The sequence below is a fragment of the Mobula birostris genome, chromosome 10 (assembly GCF_030028105.1).
Source record: "Mobula birostris isolate sMobBir1 chromosome 10, sMobBir1.hap1, whole genome shotgun sequence".
Lineage (NCBI taxonomy): Eukaryota > Metazoa > Chordata > Chondrichthyes > Myliobatiformes > Myliobatidae > Mobula > Mobula birostris.
Window position 1 is genome coordinate 127,433,326 of NC_092379.1, and position 21,520 is coordinate 127,454,845.

Genomic DNA, 21,520 nt, shown 5'->3' on the forward strand with positions numbered 1-21,520 from the left:
GACTCGCCGACGAAGGGCTGCACAATCAGGTCCACTTGCACATCTGGACCAACATTTAAACCAGCAAGGAGTGGGGTCCAGGTCCATGATTCCCTGAAAGTGGCCACAGGAGGTAATAGAATTGCAATGAAGGTGTCATGTATGCCTGTCTTTATTAGTCCAGTCATCGAGTTCAAGGGTCAAGAAGTTATGTGGCGACTTTATAAAACTCTGGTAGATCGCATCTGGAGTACTGGTTTAGTTTCTGTCTGTTCCATTTCAGGAAGTATAAAACCTTTGGAAAGGGTTCAGGAAGGGTTTACCAGGATGCTGCCTGGACGAGAAGGTGTATGCTATAGAGAGAGGTTAGGCAAACTGGAATTGTTTTGGGTGGAGCAGCAGGAACTGAGAGGAGGTTTAAAAATAGTTTATCAGCTTATGAGGGGCACAGGTAGAGAGCTAGTATCTTTCTCCAAGGGTCAAAATGTATATTACCAGAGGGCATGCATCTAAGGTGAAAGGGATAAAGTTCAAAGGAGATGTGCAGGGCAAGATTTTTACACAGATGGTTGTGGGTGCTAAGGGTGGTGTTGGAGGCAGATACAATGAAGGGTCTTTAATAGGCATATGAATTTGAAGATAACAGAGGGAAACGGAACATTATGCAGGAGGGATTAGTGTGTGAAGGCACTGTTAGCTCAATTAGTTCAGGTCAACATAGTAGTTTAAACGGCCTGCTCTATGTTCTAATGGATGGTTGGCAAGAACCTCATAGGCCAAAGGGCCTTTTCTAATGCTGTATGTCTCAATCATTCAATGAAATCACCTCCAATGTTTTACCATTTTGAATTACATAATAGGCAACATCTGCAGGGTTTTCCCAAATTTTCCATGCCATGGACCCCTACCATTAACCAAGGCATCTGTGCACCCCAGGTTGGGAACCCCTGCTCTAGATTCTTCATGGCATTCAGAAAAGGGGTTGACTTCCTCATCGGTTCTTGCTCTTACTGATCTTGCAACAAGGAGGTGCTTGCTGATCACAGCCACAGATGGTTCTCACCACTAGAGGGCCTGAGCAACTCACAGGCTTTTAAGTGAACATCATGCACTGCAAAGATACTGGGGAAATCTTAGAGACAAACCATCCGACAGGCGGAGAGACCCGACCAGCACTCAAGTTGAAGCTACAGTGCAGCTGCCTGCTTGGTCTTTAAACAACTGGTCCAAAAGGGTAAGTCTGTGGACTCATTGCAGATTCTATGTTCTGTGGAAGTCTTGTTGCTTATACTTTCTTTTAGATAAGGAACATAAAAGAGTGGAAAGTGCTATTTATGTTTGAGCTGCTTTTAATGAAGAACCCATATGATGAGTAACATCTGATGAGTTTTCGATTCACTTTCGTGCTCTTCTTTGAGTGGGTTCGTAGAGAAAGAGAAAGATTCTCTGTTGTAAATCAGTAAAAAAAAGAGTTTAAAGCATTTGAACTAAAAAGTTGAATTAAAATGTCAAGCTCAGTCGGACACCTTGCTCACCATGTTGGTTAACGAGACTTGCAGAAGGCCTGTACTGTGGTGTGAAGTTCCGTGCTGCTGCTCAGACCTTATCCATCACCGCCTGCTGGTTTTCTTCACTTTTTGTCTCTCATTGACATTACAAAACATGGGCTTTGAGTAGAGAATAGTTTGATGCTCTGCTGCTCTGTCCAAATAGCTATTTAGAACACAGAACATACAACGGTACAGAGCAGGAACGGGTGCTTCAGTCCCTTATGCTTGTGCCAAACATTTACTGAACTAAATGCATTCTCTTCTGCCTGTTCATGATCTGTATCCTTCCATTGTCTCCATATTCATGTATTATTCTAGCTCCCTCTTAAATACCAGTATTGTATTTGCCTTCTCCACTTCCCCTCAACAGCCCATTCCAGGCACTGTCCCTCAACCTTGCCCATTACACCTCCTTCAAACTTTCTTCATCTCACATTAAGTATCTGTTCTCTAGTACTTGACATCTCTACCCTTATAGAAAGATTCTGTCCACCCTATATATATCGCTCATTATTTTATCAAATTTTATCTGTTTTTCTCTCATCCTCCGTCTCTTAAGAGAAAACAGTCCAAGCTTGGCCAATCTCTCACTGTAGCACCTGCCCTCTAGTCCAGGCATCATCTTGGTAAATGTCTTCTACACCCTCTCCAGAGCATCCACATCCTTCCTATAATGGGGAGACCAGAACTGAATGCCAATACTCCAGATACTGTATATCCTAGTCAGAGTTTTTGCCTGACAAATGAACACTAGAATGCCTTATGTTTTCTTTACCACCCTGTCTATTTGCACTGGCTGTTTTCATGAACAATGGACTTGGACTCCAAGGTCCTCTGTACATCATTGCTGTTGAGGGTCCTGCCATTAACTGCTTATTTCCTCTTTACATTTGACCTCCCAACGTGCAACATCACACTTTGCTCAAAATAAATTGCATCTTCCATTCCTTTGACCATATCTGTTACTGGCCTATATTCTGCTGTATCTTTTGACAGCCCTCTACACTGCGCATATTACACCACCTTTTGTGTCGTCTGCAAACTTCCTTACCCAGGCATCTACACTTTCATCCAAGTTATTATACCACAAACAACAGGGACTCCACTGCTGATGCCTATGGAACACCACTGGTTACAGACCTCTAGCCAGTATATTACCCTTCTGCCACTACCCTCTATCTTCCAAAGGCAAGCCAATTCTGAATCCAAACAGTCAATTCACAGTGGATCTGTGCATCTTAATTTTCTGAATGACCCTCTCATGAGGGACCTTGTCAAACACCTTACAAATATCCACTGCCCTATCTCAATAATTTCCTCTGTTATCTCCTCAAACATCTCAATCAAGTTTGTAAGACATATTCTCCCTTGCACAAAGCCATAGCAACTGTCCCTAATCAAAGGTTCATTTATTATCAATGTATAAACTCTGAAATTCTTCTTCTCTGGGTAGCTAGGAAACCAAGAAAGATAGAAAGGCAACACATCATCAACCCCCAAATCCCCTTTTCCAAACGTTCATAAATCTCATCTCTAAGAAGTCCCTCCAATAATTTCCCTATCACTGAGGTGAGATGAACTGGCTTGTACTTTCCCTGCATTATCCCTATGTCCCTTCTTGAATAATAAAGTGACATTGGTTACTCAGTTTGTTGAAGTGTGTTGTGATAACACCTGAACAATATTCAAAATGATTATATGATAATTAAAATGATAATGATTATAAAATTGGCTTTTATAAATCATTTGAGACCACTGTAATTCAAATGTATTTGGAGTGGATTTGATTGTTTCTTAAATAAAGAGAAGTTTACTTTTAGTGGATTCGTCCATTTATGATGAGCACAGAGAAGCTGCAATGTGACTTCTGCTATTGTGCCATTTGAGTACAAAGCTGACGGAAAAGTATTTGTGGTAGATCTTTGTGTGATAGTGTAAAAATATCTTCATTAGTGACAATGGATATAAACAACTGAAGAGAGAGAGAGATTACACTTTCAGAAGAGATGTACCATAATTCTGCCTGGATGAGAAAGCATGTTTTATGAGGAAAGATTGAATGAGCTAAGGCTTTTCCTTTTGTAGAGAAGGAGGCTGAGAGGTGATTTGATAGAAGTGTATAAGATGGTAAGAGGAATAGACTGTGGACAGTCCCACAGATTTATTCCAAGGGCAAAAATCGCTAACGCAAGGGGCAAGCTTTAAAGATGTTGGGAGGAAAGTATAAAGTGGAGTTCAGGGTTTTTTTTTAACGCAGAGAGTGGTAGATATGCGGAACACACTGTGTGTAGTGGTAGAGGCAGATACATTGGGGGTATTTAAGAAACTCCTAGATAGACACATGGTTGAAATGGATGTCTCTGTGTGAGGAAGGGGTTAGATTGATCTTGGAGTAGATTAAATTGTTGACACAACATTGTGAGCTGAAGGGCCTGTTGTGTGCTGTAAGGTTCTATATCCTATGTTCAAAAATCTACTCAACAATGTTTAGCTGCCAGCTCTGCAGGTTTATTAAAAGGTACTGAACTAAAAAACATACACACACACACAAAATGTAACAGATTCTGTGCTGTATTGGACAACTTCCATCATGGCAATGGCAAAAACAGTCTTATTGGTCTGCGCACACTTGAGATGAAATGTGAAAACAAAATGTGTGATATGAGACAGGTGAGATGGGTGAAGTGATATTGGGATTGCACATTTAGTGAAAGTCTACATAACTCCCTCTCTCAAACACCAAATTTCTTGCATTGGGCATGCTGTAAAGCTCCATGGATATGAGAGGAGTGGACAAATTATCGTGATGAATATTAAGGTTCAAAGGTTTAAAGGTTCATTTATTATCAAAGTATACAACTCTGAAATTCTTCTTCTCCAGATAGCCACAAAACCAAGACAGAAAAGAATGGCTGCATAATCATCAGCCTCCAAATCCTATCTCCCTGCACAAAAAAAACAAAAATGGAACAGGCACATTGACCCCCAAATCCCCCTCCCCTGCACACAAAAAAATGAACAAGATTGGGCGAACAGCACAGAGCATAAAATCTATAAGGCTGAAAAAATTCCATAGTCAAAGTCCATATCGAAAATGCAGAAAACATGGGTAACATTCTCCAGGCACAGCGGCAGCCTCCTTCTCCGGGAATTGAGAAGAAAATAGAAAGGGATCTGATTTTACTTAATGAGATATCACATCATACATACAACATTGTTTGAGATACAAAAGACTGCAAATGCTATAATCAGGAGGAACACATAAAAAGTTGAAGGAACTTATTCAGTCAGGCAGCAATAGTGGATGGAAATCAACAATGTTTCAGTTCAAGACCCTTCATCACTCCAGGTGAAGCATTTCAACCTGAAAGGTCGACTGTCCATTTACTCCATAGACACTGCTTAAAAATCTTGAGTTCCTCCAGCTTTTTGTATGATGCAATATTTAATTGATATCTGTGAAGTGTTAGAGGAAAACTAATTTCTGTAATTGTAGCCATTGAACCCCATTGGACATTCAATGCCAACAGCTGGATGTTTATCAATCACAGTGGAGTGTCTAAATCAAAGGGATTTTAGTTTTAAATTTAATCATGCTTTCCATGTTACAAAATGGCTTCCATCCAGTCCATAACCATATATGGTATTGTGAATTCCAGCTGGGAGGAGTAATAAATATTTGGAGATGTTTGTGCACAAATTTAAGTGTGGATTTTAAATGTATGTTTATCATATGGATTGTCATTTGATAGACTGTTAGAGTAGTTTAATATTGATTGTCATCTGTAATTTGTGCTTTGATGGTACCTCAACCATTTGTACTTATCCTAATGAGCAACAAAACAGTTACTATTACCAGCAATGATGGGATATTGTTGCACAAAGATGTAACAAGATCATAATTAAATGTAAGGTTAAAGAGAGGTTTTCTCTACTGAAAACAGTGACAAGAACAGAAAGAAGTAGACAAAACAAGATGAGAGGCATTGATTGTGTGGATTTTTTCCAGGGCTGAAGTGGCTAACATGATGGGGCACAGTTTTAAGGTGCTTGGAAGTAGGTATAGAGGAGATGTCAGGGATAGGTTTTTTACGCAGAGTGGTGAGTGCGTGGAATGGGCTGCCGACGACGTTGGTGGAGGCAGATACGATGGGTTCCTTTATGAGACTCCTGGATAGGTACATGGAGCTTAGAAAAATAGAAGGCTATGGGAAACCTTAGGTAATTTCTAAGTCAGTACATGTTCGGCACAGCATTGTGGGCCAAAGGGCCTGTATTGTGCTGTAGGTTTTCGATATTTCTATGTTTCTAAGACAGATATCAAAGTTCAGACTTATAAGCAAATTTATTATCAAAGTACATACCTGAACTTGGGTGTCCTTCTGCAGGATTCTCTAAAGGTTAATTTGCAGGTTAAGTCTGTGGTGAGGAAAGCAAATGCAATGTTAGCATTCATTTCAAGAGGACTAGAATATGAAAGCAAGGATGTAATGTTCAGATTTTATAATGCACCAGTGAGATCTCACTTGGATTATTGAGAGCAGCTTTGGGCACATATCTTAGAAAAGATATTCTGAAACTGGAGAGGGTTTAAAGGAGGTTCACGAAAATGATGGCAGGATTGAACGGCTTGCTATATGAAGAGCGTTTGATGTCTCTGGGCCTGTATTCACTAGAATTCAGAAGAACGAGGAATGACCTAGTTGAAACCTATTGAATGTTAGAAGGCCTTGTTAGAGTGGATGTGGGATGATGTTTCTTATGGTGGGAGAGCCTGAGACCAGAGTACACAGCCTCAGAATGGAGGGGAATTCTTTTAGAATGATGAGGAGGAATTTCTTTGGCCGGTGAGTGGTGAATCTGTGAAATTCATTGCCATACGTACCTGTGGAGGCTAAGTCTTTATGTATATTTAAGGCAGAGTTTGATGGATTCTTGATTGGTCAGGGCATGAAGGGATGCAGGATAAAAGCAGGAGATTGGGGCTGAGAGGGAAAAAGGATCAGCCATAATGAAATGCCAGAGCAGACCAATGGTCCATACCTTATTGTCTTATGTCACCATATACAACCCTCAGATTTATTTTCTTGCATGCATTCAGAGTGAATACTAGAAACACAATGGAAAGACTACACCCAAAAGGACACATAAACAATCATTGTGTAAAAGACCTCAAACTGTGCAAATACAAAAAGAAAAAAAAATAATAAAAAGTAAGCAATACATTTCAAAAACATGAGATGAAGATCACTTGAAAGTGAGTTTATGGGTTGTGGGAACATTTCAATGATGGGGCAAGTGAAGTTGAGTGAAGTTATCCCCTTTGGTTCAAGAGCCTGATGGCTTAGGGATAATAACTGTTCCTGAACCTGGTGGTGTAAGGCCTGAAGTGCTTGTACCTTCTTCCCGATGAGAGCAGTGAGAAGAGAGCATGACCTGGGTGGTGAGGATCCGTGTTGATGGATGCTGCCCATAATAGACAGGACCACATTCACTACTTTTGGTAGGCTTTTCCATTTTAGGGCATTGGTATTTCCATACCAGGCCATGATGCAACCAGTCAATACACTCTTCACCACATATCTATAGAAGTTTGTCAAAGTTTTAGATGACATGTCAAAACTTCACAAACTTCCAAGAAAGTGGAGGCACTGCCATTGATTCTTTTCTTTTGTAATGGCACTTATATGCTGGACCCATGACAGATCCTCACAAATGATAACACTGAGGAATTTAAAGTTGCTGACCCTCTCCACCTCAGATCTCTCAATGGGAACTGGCTCATGGACTTCTGGTTTCCTTCTCCTGACGTCAATAATCATCTCCTTGGTCTTGTTGATATCGAATGAGAGGTTGTTTCTGTGACACCACTCTGCCAGATTTTCAATCTCCCTTCCATGTGCTGATTTGTCACCACCTTTGGTGCAGTCAGTAAACTTAAATATGGCATTGATACCGTGCTTCGCCTCATAGGCGTGAGTATATAAAGTGAATAGATCAGGCGGCTAAGTACACAACCTTGTGGTGCACCTGTGCTGATGGAGATTGTGGAGGAGATGTTGCCTATTTAAACTGACTGGAGTCTGCAAGCAAGGAAATCAAGGATCCAGTTGCACAAGGAGGTATTGAAGCCTTGGTCTGGAAACTTGTTGATTAATTTTGAGGGGATTATAGTATTGAATGCCAAGCCGTAGTCAATAAAGAGCATCCTGATGTATGCATCCTCGCTGTCCTAATGTTCCAGGGTTGTGTGAAGAGCCAATGAAATGGCATCCAAAGTTGACCTGTTGCTCCAGTAGGCAAACTGGAGTGGATCCAAGTTGCTTCTCAGGCAGGAGTTGATATGTTTCATCACCAACATCCCAAAGAACTTTATTTCCTTTTTTCCACAGAAAAAAAGCTTTAATATTTTGTTTTCTGATTATTATTGATATACTGTTTAGCCTGGTTGATAGTTTAACTTTTACTTTACATATGGATATGTTATCTTCATTATTTTGATGTATTTTTCTCTGTTGTTGATTTTCAATAATAATTAATAAAAAGATTTAAAAAGAAAGGAACTTCATCACAATGAATGTTAGTGCTACTAGATGTTGTTCTTCTGAGGCACCAGTATAATTGAAGCCTGCTTGAAGCAGGTGGGTACCTAAGACACTCGAAGCGAGAGGTTACAGATATTGGTGAACACTCCAGCCAGTTACATCCATGAGCTCTGAAGTACTAAAAGATTCACCCATTTGAACTGCACATGGAATGAGTATTAATATACTTGAAAGTAATAAATATTGCTGCAAGTCAAGAGGAGGTTACAGAATGGAAAATCTGACATTAGGTGAAAAGAACAAAGGTTATCTCATTGTTGGCAGTAGAGCCCCAGAAATATGAGATGTCACTGAGTTTGCTGGTACCACTGACCACAGACAAGATCTTGCAAAGACATTGCGAAGAGAGAAGTAAACTCATGCCTTTGAGGAAATGCAAATTTAGCACTTGCAAACAAGGGTCAGCACAATCTGACTAATGCAGTATAATTATTAGACACTTTTCGGTTGGCTGCTGAGGGGGTGGAAATATGTCTCTACCAAGGGAGATGAAAGGCGCTCCTTTCCCCCGCTAGCTTGCAGATCAGCCTTGGGCAAGGTGGTGCACCTGCTTCACCCCCTGATCGGGGTCATGTGAAGTCATGGGAGCAGGTGGTGGATGGTCAGAAGTTCAGCTGGTGCACGTCACAAATTCTGGTTATATGACCACTGAGGCCAGGCTGATAATCACAGAAGCGAAGTGATGATGGCTGGGGTCACCTGTCTTGTGAAGACTCTTCCTGAAAAAAGGCAATGGCAAACCACCTTTGTCGAAAAATCTGCCAAGGACAATCATGGCCATGGGAAGACCATGACTGCCCATGTCATACGACATGGCATATAACAGACAAATGCTGTCGGATCGTTTAGTGTGTGTGTGATGGCGAATGGAGGAATTCAGGAAAAAACTTGCTTACACCCTAAGGTTCAAGGAAGCATGTAGAATAGCCGTCAGCATGGTGCTGGCACTGGACAATGTGAAACATCTTCAGTAAGGGCATCATTATCAGTCCTTAGACTTCATAATGACAGTGAGGCTTCTTCATGGGCAAATTCAATGGGAAAGCAGTCGATTACCTGAATACCACTGGGGAAAGATAAGTGTTAAAGGCATGAACCTTGCCTTGAATGTTATGGAAACCTCAGTGTACAGCACTTGCACAATGTAGCCTGGAACGAAAATAATCGTGGTAGTCTTTGGTTACAAGGGGGTAAGGTCATAGAACTGTTCTGCTGGAGGACCATCCAAAGCTGGAACTGGATAATCCGTCGCATCCTTGAAGAGGAGAACAGTGGCAATACAGTCAAGTTCAATGTAAGAATGTATTAGGATACCCATTGGTACTTTGGGTCTGGATATGTATCATCTGCCATAGAAATGTCTGAAGGAAATCTGGAGCAGGCTAAATTGGGTCTGATTTAGTGTGAATAGTTATTCACAGCCATCAGTTTGGATGAAGGCCCCATAAACGATTTGGATGGAAGGAGGCAAATGGTTTGTCAGAATCCCACGGTGATGTCTATGATATTGTTAGAACCCACAGACAATGGGGAAGGTAAGGAGCTCGACACAGGGTGAAAGAGGTTGGTTGTAACAAGATTATTTCAATTCTCAGATATTGCTATTACAGTTGATATTAGAAAATATGTAATACAATTGTATTAAATATTATGCAAAGTCAAAGTAACAATTGGAGTACAGGGTGTAAGATTAGTTATGTATGAAGCCTGTTGTGTGAACAAAGTCACCAGAGACACAGTTGGTTTATATGAAAACTAGCCTTTTTATTCGATATTCACATTCACAAATAAGCTGACAGCCCATTGGAATTACGAGAGAAAGAGAGAGAGAGTGTGAGAGGGAGGAGGAGAGAGAGAGAGAAAAAAGAGAGAAAGAAAGAGACCCTTTTGGAGCAAGAGGTTTGCCTGACCCAACTCTACATGACATTTTATCTACTAAAGATCAAAGGGCAATTCCATATTTACAATGCTTCCTTTGAACTACACACCACCTTACACCCCCGTCTTCGAATTCACAGGACAGACACCAAAATGACACCTAAATAACGAATTTAATCAGCATTGTCTAGTGTACCAATTAACTGTGGTGTCTTCCAATTTACTGTGATTCATTATCTTAGGAACCTATTATTCAGAGCTGCATTTTAGATTTAATCCATAGTTCATATTCAAATCTGAAGGCTGTTGGTTGAAGTCAGTTGCTGACATTATTTGCTATATGTGCTAACTCCAAAAAATGCTCTAACAAGGTGTAATTGAGAAGTAATCTATGGGAATTACCAGTTTCTAGAATGAATACAGTAAACATCTTGAGTTTCCTGCATTGAGTTGAGAGAGCTAAGAAAATTATAAATCTCCCATTAAATTAATAACTATGAATATATATTTACAAAGGTTCAAGGGTTCATTTATCTTCTCTAGATAGCCACGAGAAAAATGAAATACTGGTTCAGAGAGAAATAATAAACCACCCCCTCCCCCGCACAAAAAAGAACAGCAACACGATCTTTTATTATGCATAGTTGGTTGATAGTTTAAATTGTTTGCTATTTTTTTTAAATGGGGAGCAGTATCTTACCAAGTATATATTTAAAGAATTGCACATACAAGCATAGAAAGATTGTTGGTATGTTGTCATTGCTATTAGTTGAGTAAAGTCTGTCTTCAATAAGCAAGTGTCAGTAGTTCCATCCTTGTTCTTGACTTTGTGCCCATTGGCATAACACAAAAGCCCACATCCTAAGAATGAATACAAAATAGCGCTGAAATAGTTGTCCTGCGATTCCTACCTCTGCACTCCTACAATGTTCTGCTCATTAAGTTGAACAGATCAAAGTCAGATAACGCAATGTATGCCTTTACTTAGGCCCACAATGAATGCAGCAAAATATTGTCAACATGATTTTAACCTTAATCTCTCCTGTTGTTCCGCTACTGTGAACCCTAGGAGAGAATAGAAAATGACAAAAGAGAAATTACTGCAGGCTCAACAATCAGTAGTGGAATAGGTGCATAAGGGAAAATTAATTGTCTCGACTACACCATTTGTCTGTCAGCACAAACCAGGCACATAATTTGCATTCTGAGAATACTGTTCCAGCTATTCATATGAAAGACAATGCATCTGATTAAAACAACAGTAATGGAAGAGTGGTACAGTGCACAAATTTGAACAGCACCTTAATGCATTCTTCCAGCATGGAGACAAAAGATTTTTCAAAGGTCAAATCTAATGTCAGAGAAATGTTTTTTCTTCACAAACATCCACGAAAACAGAGAAGCGCCCCAAAGGACAAACGACAGTTAAACATGAGAACCCCAAAGTAACCCCCCCAGCTCCCCCCTTCCCACACGTAAGCAGCAGCGAGCAACGATCCCCCCTCCCCCCACCAGCAAAAAAAACGCGCATTGGTACCATCACCGAGTCCAAGCGTGCGCTAAGCATTAGCGAAGTCACAGACCAAGGTTACCCCAAAGGCTTCACATTTCATCCGACATTGGACAATCCACAGGTTCTCTCTCTTCCTTGGCAAGGAGGAGGGAGATGTCCCCCATTTTCACAGCGAGCAGGACACATAACAACAACCCGCTGGTTTACGATGTCAGAAGTACATTTTATCGCTTTTTCCAAGCTCTGTGTCCGAAGATCACAAAGACCTTGGGTCTTCGGGCCCACAGTGAAAGATTTTCCGACCTCGCCAATGACACTCGAGTCTCCTGCTGTGACACCAACCCTCGATCCGCCCGTCTCCAGAGCACCAAGATCTTAGGCTTCCGAACCCGATCAAGACTCTCAGGCCAAACCCTTGGCATGTCGAATAACGGCCAGTCGTGGAACCCTGAGAACGGGTCCCATTCCCCAAAGAACCGAAGCCTGCGTGCAACTCCAGGTCAGGGTCTTCAAAAGAACCCTGAAAGGGAAAAATAGGGATATTAAAGGTAGAAATAGAGCTGTTTCTGAAGATGCCGTTAGGCACCATCATCCTTCCTAAGCTCCTTATTTTATCCAAATAATCAGAATCTATTGTGAAATTTGTTGTTTTGGCAGCAGCTGTACAATGTAATACATAAAAAGAAAAAAAGTGAATTACTGTAAGTATATATAATTAAATAGTCGATTAAATAAGTAGTGCAAAAATAAAAATTAAAAATACTGAGGTAGTGTTCATGGGTTCAATGTCTATTCAGAAATCGGATGGCAGAGGGGAAGAAGCTGTTCCTGAATCATTGAGTGTGTGCCTTCAGGCTACTGCACCTCCTTCCTGATGGTAGCATTGAGAAGAGGACATGTCCTGGGTGATAGGGTCCTTAATGATGGACAGCACTTTTTGAGGCATTGCTCCTTGAAGATGTTCTGAATTCTGTGAAGGCTAGTGCCCACGATGGAGCTGACGCAGGTTATAACTTTCTGCAGCTTATTTCAGTCCTGTGCAGTAGCCCCCACCACAAAACCAGATGGTGATGAATGCTCTCCACTGAACATCTGTAGAATTTTGCGAATGTATTTGATGACAAAGCAAAATATAGAAGATAAAACTGATTGAAGAACAAGCTGCTGGAGGAATTCTGGATGGAATCTTGGCCTTTGAGAGAGAGAGTGATACTTCAGAATTGCAAAGCTTTTGTTGGATTCCTTTTCCAGACCTTTGCTCATCTTTGAGCATATACTTCAGGAGAGGAACTTGAGCTTGTAGATGATTGACCCAAAAGCTTTAAGAGGCTACCTACATAAACTTCCTTGGTATTGTATAACACTATAAGCTTAAGATCTTTACAACATATAGGATGCATTTGGAGAAACAAATTCCACTAGTGGAGGAATCTAAAACCTGAGGGTATAATCACTGGATTAGTACATGGCCTTTTAAGATTAAATCAAGAAACTTTTAGCTCTTGTACTGTGGTATCTGAGGTGGTTGTTGAGGTCTGTATGGGCCCACTGACTTCGCCACAGGTAGGGCAGGAGGTAACTGAGAGGTGGGGAAGGTATACTTTGTGAGGATATGGAGGATGTGTGACCTTTCTGGTGTTTTACATTACGTTCCTGGGTGCTCCCTATAAATAAAGACATTGCCAATTGAACACTTTTCCCCCATTTTTAGCAGTTCCTTCAAGTCGGGGGGGAGGAGATGTCACACCTCCTGGAGGAGGTTTTGAGGGCTTCCTTGAATCGATTCTTCTCGCAATTGGTAATCTTTTCCCTAGGACAGACCTGAGAATGGAGTGATAATTTCTGAATTAATGTAGGGCATGCAAGACAATTTACCTGCTCAGCAGAACTAACTGAGGCTACATCCATACTAGACCGGATAATTTTGAAAACGATAGGCGTCCACAGCAAGTGTTTTTTGAAAATACCTCCGTCCACATTAAAACGGGTATTTGGGCAGATCTCCTTCTACTGGGCATGCACAGGAAACATCTACAGAGTTCACTCGCTTCGACGAGTACGCCCGACTCCGACAGTTTGGACCAAGCAACAGGTGATGGCTGTGACATGTTCGGTGTCGAATCTCTCTGTGAAAGACTTGGTGTGCGTTCGTCCAGTTACAGACTAGAAAAACTTCATTGCCAAACGACGGACAGCTGTTGGCTCTCGTGCAGGGGGACTTAAAACTAAAAAAACAAATACTGGAGCATATGGAGGCAACCAACAGGGAGTTCACGGACAGCATGACCTGGCTGACGACGAACATTGAAAAACTGACTAACTCTGTTGCAGAGGGATTTGCAATGATGAAGAATATGATGGCTCCCCCCCCCCCCCAGTATTTTTCACCGCCACAATACCAGCCTCACAGCCACTACAATAGAACATAGAACATAGGATAGTACAGCACAGTACAGGCCCTTCGGCCCACAATGTTGTGCCGACCCTCAAACCCTGCCTCCCATATAAGCCCTCACCTTAAATTCCTCCATATACCTGTCTAGTAGTCTCTTAAACTTCACTGGTGTATCTGCCTCCACCACTGACTCAGGCAGTGCATTCCACGCACCAACCACTCTCTGAGTAAAAAACCTTCCTCTAATATCCCCCTTGAACTTCCCACCCCTTACCTTAAAGCCATTTTCCTTTTTTGGCCTTAACATTTTCATGTCTATGCCAAACATAAGCTACTACTTAAAAATGACATTTTGGAAGTAGTGACAATTGCATCTATTGAATGTTTGCACAAGCAATACTTTAATAAAACACCTTGTTAAATGTATAAAACATGTCTGCATCAGTGTTATCCTGTATTTCCATATAACTTTATAGAGAAGTACTTGCATAAATAGGTAAACCACCTTTATACAAGCAAGGACAGAAAACAGGGCAAAGTGTGTATACTTATTTATTCAGTATTCAGTAAGCTATGGGTCAAAGTATTTGGTGAGTAATTTCTAACTCTTCTGGCTTCAGTCTCGTTGCCATCTGTCCTGAAATTGTTAGGTTGTGTGGGGGGTCGAAATTAACTTAGACAATAAAGTAAACAACACATGCGTGAAGCCATCCGCCGTTGTTGTTGTGGTGTTGGAGGTTGCATTCAAGGAAACAATGAAAAGCCGCGCTGCCGCCGCGATCTGTTCCGGCACGTCATGACAGCGTTTTTAAAAAGAGCCGTTTACCCCGTACACACTACACTGGCCATTAGGCGTTTTCAGATTTATTCACTCTGGAGAGCGTTTTAGAAAAGCTCCATTTTCGGGGGAGGAAAACACCGTTTCAGTGTGGACGGAGGGTCAAAACGAAGAGAAAAAGCTTCGGTTACGGACTTATCCAGTCTAGTGTGGACGTAGCCTGAGTGTAAATAGAGCTTCAGTTCTGGAGATATTTGCTCTGGAGAGGATTGTGACTTTGATTTGCTTAACATACCGGTGACCTGGAAGCTTTTTGAGAAGCAATGTTGGTGTTGTGCTATAGAAAGTGATGATGTAATGAGTGACTTTGCTCACTGTACTTCTTCCAGAATTCATCTCATGTTGAGGAATATGTTCATTGTGCCTCAAAACAAATTGAATCCACACTGTTATTCAGAGGACAGCTCTACACTTCTATAGATGCACAGTGGACAGTATCCTGACTGATTGCATCACGTCCTGCTACAGAAACACCATTGCCCAGGAACAGAAAAGCCTACAAAAAAGTGATGCATACAGCCCTGTCTATCACAGGAAAAACCCTCCCCACTATTGAGCACATCTACAAGGAACACTGCCATAAGAAAGTAGCATCTATCATATCTATCCAGGCCATGCTCTCTTCTCATTGCTGCCATCATGAAGGACGTACAGGAGCTTTGGTCCCACACCAACAGGTTCAGGAACAGTTATTACCCTTCGACTACCAGGGTCCTGAACCAGTGTGGAATCAGTAACTTCACTCATCTCAACACTGAAGTGGTTCCACAAACAATGGACTCACTTTCAAGGAATCTACAACCCACCTTCTCAGTTTGTGTTTATCTATCTGTCTATCTATCTATCAATCAATCTACATACTTATTTATTGTAAGTTTTTGTTTGCATGGTTTTTCTGTTTTTGCACAATTGATTCTATTGCAGTTTTTTGTTCTACTGTGAACGCCTGCAAGAAAATAAATCTATGTGGTATGTGGTGACATATACGTACTTTGATATTAAGCTTACTTTGATCTTGAATTTTGAAATGCATCGCTTGTGTTAACAGCCAAATAAGACAATAATAAACTCAGAGAGATTCAGGTTAGAATCAGATTCAATTATTTATCACATTTAGATCAAAGCATACAGTGAAATGCAACGTTTGCATTTACAACTAGCACACTCAAGGATTTGCTATGGGCAGCCCACTCTTTTCATTCTGGTACCAATATAGCATGCCCATCATGTTTGGGAGAATAATGCAGGCAACAACAGCACAACAGTAACAAAACCATGGAAATGGTTTGAGGAAGCTTCTTCGGATGACACCACTGACTCCTCTGTACAATTACATTTGATTTCTTTCATGAGGATGATCAATATTAAGATCTTCCAGATATTTTAAGCACATCCTCCTCTTCTTGAAAGTTGTAATTAAAAGCTGCCAAAATTTTGAATTTCGCTGGGGTACTGTTTTCTCTTGAGATTTTATTGTTCATCAGTTTATGATCTTTATAATCAGGTGTGGCATGAGGACTGAAATTCAGTCAAGGCCAAAATTATGGTGGAGGTGTATTTTTTTACACTGGACAGTGAGTGCCTTTCAGTGGATGGTGACTGACTTTTCATCCTTGAGAAACTTCAGCTTTTCCTACTCCTTGCTGTCAGCAAGCCTTACCAGAAGATTACTCTTTTCCAACTTTGATATTGAAATCACCCAGGAAGATCAGTTTGCCTCTGTATGGGCGAATGGTTTCTCAAGGCTTGACCAGGAATCATTCATACAAAAGTAGAATTGATTTCCGTTAGATACTGCAATCAATACACATTGACCCAAGATGTTCCTCTATGTATCTCAGTCTGATTGAATGGAATAGACTTATATTTGGAGTGACCACTTACACTCCCAAATGGGTAAACATAGGTACTCCACTTTAAATCAGAAGGAAGTCTGAGATAAGCCATTAAAATAGGAATCATACTTAACTATGAGTTCATTAAGGTTTATGCCAAGCCTCTCACAACCACCTGGCATAATTTTGGTGGACAGTCAATAGAAGCCTCAGTGACACAGCTACTTACCATTGGGTTTTTAGCAGGGTGGCAGAGCAAGTTTGTCCTCACATTTACTTCCTGTCTCTCTCTCCATCCACTGAACCACTTTGAGACCTAAATGTAAGCTATTAAAGTTGGTTAGGTTCCTTAGAATAAAACAAGAATTCATCTTGCCCTTGAACTTCTCTTTGCTGACAATAACAATGCCATGTCTTCATATCTTCATTATATTGAGAACCCACCCTTTACAGCAGAGTTGCACAGTCTGAAAGAAATGGGTCAGTTTTATGGCAGGGAGGACAGAATATCAGTACCTATGTTGACATAGTTATTGCCGGAATATGGTGTAACTTTTCTCAGTGGTTACATGGTTGGCATTGAATACAGAGGTGATTTAGCTGGTTTGTTGCATAAATAAGCTTTGTAGAATATATTTACCTGATTGTTCCCTCCATTCCTTTGTTATGTTCCTTCATTTGAAGGAGAGGTTTATCTGAGTTAGATCAAGGTAGAATTTTGGCGCAATGGGTTCTAGTTTCCATAAGGCCATAAGATGTAGGAGCAGAATTAGGCCATTTAGCCCATTGAGTCCGCCCTGCCATTTCATCACTGCTGATCCAATTTTCCTCTCAACCCCAATCTCCTGCTTTCTCCTCATATCCCTTCATGCCCTGACCAATCTAGAATCTATCAACCTCTGCCTTAAACCTCCAGACCTGGCCTCCACAGCTGCATGTGACAAAGAATTCCACAAGTTAACCACCCTCTGGCTAAAGAAAGTCCTCATCTCCATTCTGAAAGAGCACCCTTGTATTCTGAGGCTGTGTCCTCTGGTCTTAGACTCTCCCACCACTGGAAACATCCTCTGCATATTCAGTCTATCAAGGCCTTTCACCATTCAATAGGTCACAATTAGGTCACCCCTCATTCTTCTGAGTTCCAGTGAGTACAGGCACAGATTCTTCAAGCACTTTTCATAGAACTATCATTTGTCATATGGAGTCATTTTTGTGAACCTCCTTTGAACTCTCTCCAGTTCCAACACATCCTTTCTAAGATAAGGGGCCTAAAACTGCTCACAATACTCCAAGTGAGGCCTCACCAGTGCTTTATATAGTCTCAGCATTACATCCTTTTTGATAAGAATCTTTTTGACCAAATATCAAAGTCCCATTTTTGTTTTAATTTATTTAGAGACACAACATGGTAACAGGCTGTACTGTTCCAACAAGTCCGCACCACCCAATTATGCCCATATAACCAATTAGCCACTAACCTGTACATATTTGCAATGTGGGAGGAAACCAGAGCACCCAGAGGAAACCCATGGTCACAGGGGGAATGCACAAACCCCCTATTGAGTGTGGTGGAATTGAACACAGGTCACTGGCACTATAATAGCGTTATGATAACCGCTATGCCACCCTGCCACCCAATGTGGTGATCTCAGTTGAAACCTGATGGGGTAGATGAGGAAGAAGATATTTCCCCAGATGAGTGAGTCAAGATCAGGGCTCAAAATACCGAAATGGTTATTCAGGACTGAGATGAGAAGAAATGTGTTAATCCAACAGAGCTGTGGAGGCCCGCTTGCTGAGTATAATTAAGACAGAGATTGATGGATCTTTGCAGGGTAATGAAAGTAACCGAGGGTTGTGAGTGGGAAAATTATGCTGATACAAAAGCCATATTCTAACTGGATGGTAGAAGAGATATGGGGGCGGAATGGCGTACTCCTGCTTCAGTTTTTCACAATTATATGTTGTAGCTATTGCTCAGTGTCCCCCAGTTAGTGTTTAGTTTTGCTACCCTTTACCCACTCAAAACAACATTAAACTCATAACTAAGCAAAGTTATGCAAACAATGTGAGAACCCTACTCTGTGCTCTGCAAGATCTGCTCAATCAAGATGCCCATTTTACGTTTATGAGGCATTACAGTCTAATGATTCGCATAAACTCTCAATCAGCAATCCTGAAATATGATCTCCTGCAACAGCTTTGCATTATTTTCAGCAGTAATATGTTGAATTATTTTAAACAAAATAATGAAAATTCTGTTGCTGTCTGTGGAAATGGAAACAAACTATTTCCTCAACATCATGATCAACTGGGGTTTTTTTTTCCACTGTGTGAAACCGATGAATCTTCTCCTTTTATTTATTAGGCTCTGGGTAGGTTTTTCATAGTTTTTAGTGTATGTTCCACAGAGTCAACAAAACATCACTGAAGAAGAGTCAACCATTTAAGTTTCAAATGGTCAGGTGTTGGCACAGTCAGACCAAAATCTGGAAAAAGCTTCAAGGGGAGATGATGGAAGTGGATACAGTTACAATTTTTAAAAGGCTTTCGGACTGTACTTAGCTGGAAAAGGTGTAGAAAGATAGGGGCCTAATGTGGGAAAATAGCTTGGCATAGATCAGTATCACAATGAGCATAGATAAAGTGGATCTACTGTAACTGGCACGGTTCATGCTATGCGATTCTGTGATCACAAATAAAACATCAAGAGACATCATAGAATCATAGAGATTTAGATCTTAGAAGGAAGCATGTTGTTGTTGCCATCTAAGGACTAGTTCGTACCACTTCTCAGCTCTACACTGCCGTAAAGCGTTAGGAGCTCAGTGAAGTAATTTTTTAAATTCTGACAACAAGCTCTGCTCCCGGCACACTGCCAGGAAATGAATTCCAGGGCCTTACCACACTTTCTCTCTCTATAGATACCATTCAAACTGCTGACTTGTTCCAACATTCTCTGTTTGTATTTTGGCTTTCCAGCTTCTGAAGTTGTTTTGGGTTTCAGAAAGTCTGAGGACTTGCACTGCTTAGGCCTCATAATCTTACTATCGGTTCACATGCTTGCGGCTTTTCACTGAAATGCAAGCAACAAATGAATGCTTCCTCCCTGTGTCAGGGACTAGATTTTGACGTGATATATAAGGTGTGGTCTGACCAGAACACTGAACAACTTGTGCAAAAACTCTGCTGCAGTTTTGGGTTACTGATAACAGTAGAGACTTGGATTCCAACACAATCAGAGTGATGTGGAGCGAGTTCCTTGCTATGGTTACAAGTGTCCTGTATGTTTTTGAAACAGAAATTAAACACGTTTCAGAGATAATAGAAGGTTTTGCCAGCTGAGAAACCATTATGTATGTTCTTCGGGGAAGTGGTGATAGTTTAGTAAGAAGGTGCAAGGGAGCACCATTTCACCGAATGGCACAAACTTTGTTGCTTGATCCTTTAGAGCAGAAAATCCCAATGGGAACAATTGCTTCGACTCATTGTTCCCATGTGGGATGGATTGACCCATCCTTCTCTGACAAAGAACAGGCCATTGCCACATCAACTATGGATGTTGCGGGTAGAAGTCAAAAGTGTTGGGAACCCAAAGCCGAAGCTAAATTGATTGAATCATTGGAGTCAGCGCTGCTCTGTTGACACAATAACCTTGGCTTTGATTAAGACTGACCCTATCGCTTCTCGGCCTTTTGGCTAAGATCAAGTGTAAGACTGACCCTATAAGACAGGCTCATACTGTACCTACTCTAATGCTTGAGGCCCACACTGTTTGTGAAGCGCTTCTGTGTATTAAATATAACAATGAGTTTTTGCTAATTGTACATTGATGCCTTGGCACACAGTGTTCTCATGTGCCACATGAACAGCTTACTGGGTCATTATTTCATTTGGAGGTATAATGCAGAGTAGGCCCTTCTGGCCCTTCAAGCCACACTGCCCAGCAACCCCCAACAATCTCAATGTAACCCTAACCTAATCATGGGGCAATTTACAATGACAAATTAACCTACCTGGTACGTTTTTGGACTGTGGGAGGAAACCGGAGCACCTGGAGAAAACCAATGCATTCCATGGGGAGGATGTATAAAGATTCCTTACAAAGGATGCTGGGATTGAACTCTGAACTCCGACGGCCTGAACTGAATGGAGTTGTGCTAACCACTACGCTACTGTGGTGCCACTGTTACGATTAATGTTGTTACTATGGTCAACCAGACGCACTCGGTGTGAGAAAGTGGGGGAAGATGACATCAAATACTTATCTCAACAGTTCACTGTTTTTTCCTGATAGTCTGCAGGATGTCAAATTTAACTCTTTCACACTAGGCAGCGACTGAACACTGACACCATACTTGGGAAGGATTCCTCTTTCTCTGGAGTCACATTTCTTCCCAAATGTATACAATATAGACTCACAAATAAGAAAAAAAGTCTGCAGATGCTGGAAATCCAAGCAACACACACTAAATGCCGGAGGAACTCAGCAGGACAGGCAGCATCTATGAAAACGAATACAGTCGACGTTTTAGGCTGAGACCCTTCACTTTTAGCTATTGAGTTTATTTAAATTTTGATAAAGCTGTTCATAATGTTGCTGGTATTTATATATTTATCCACATTTTATTCCATATCCATACTTCAACTTCTAAGTTTACTTTTTATATAATTTTTTATTCTTATAGTTGTCGAATGCTGTTTTTTTTTGTTTTATGTCGCTCCAACACACTGCAGCAGTTTCCTAATACATGTAAATGTATGTGGTGAATAAATTTAATCCTTGTCCTTGATAATGAGGTGCATAAGATGTGATGGATTTCTGGGCCTTAACCTTTATAATGAAAGTTTAGTAAAAGGTTAGCATTAAGTAAGTTGATCAGCATAAGCATTTGAGATTTAACAAGAAACTGCAATTAGTTCATAT

At 40.9% G+C, this 21,520-nt stretch overlaps 1 protein-coding gene and 1 non-coding gene across 2 annotated transcripts in view; both read left to right on the plus strand.

Annotated features, from left to right (window-relative positions):
- The first annotated feature begins 1,134 nt into the window (after positions 1–1,134).
- Positions 1,135–21,520, plus strand: part of LOC140204321 (phosphatidylinositol 3,4,5-trisphosphate 5-phosphatase 2A-like) — a 163,369-nt gene continuing 142,983 nt past the window's right edge. Inside the window, exon 1 of the mRNA XM_072270942.1 lies at positions 1,135–1,213. The gene's annotated coding sequence lies outside the window, so the exon portion shown is untranslated. The remainder of the gene's footprint in view (positions 1,214–21,520) is intronic.
- Positions 20,273–20,468, plus strand: LOC140204621 (U2 spliceosomal RNA). Its single transcript, XR_011887690.1, has one exon. It is a non-coding gene; the product is annotated as a U2 spliceosomal RNA (small nuclear RNA).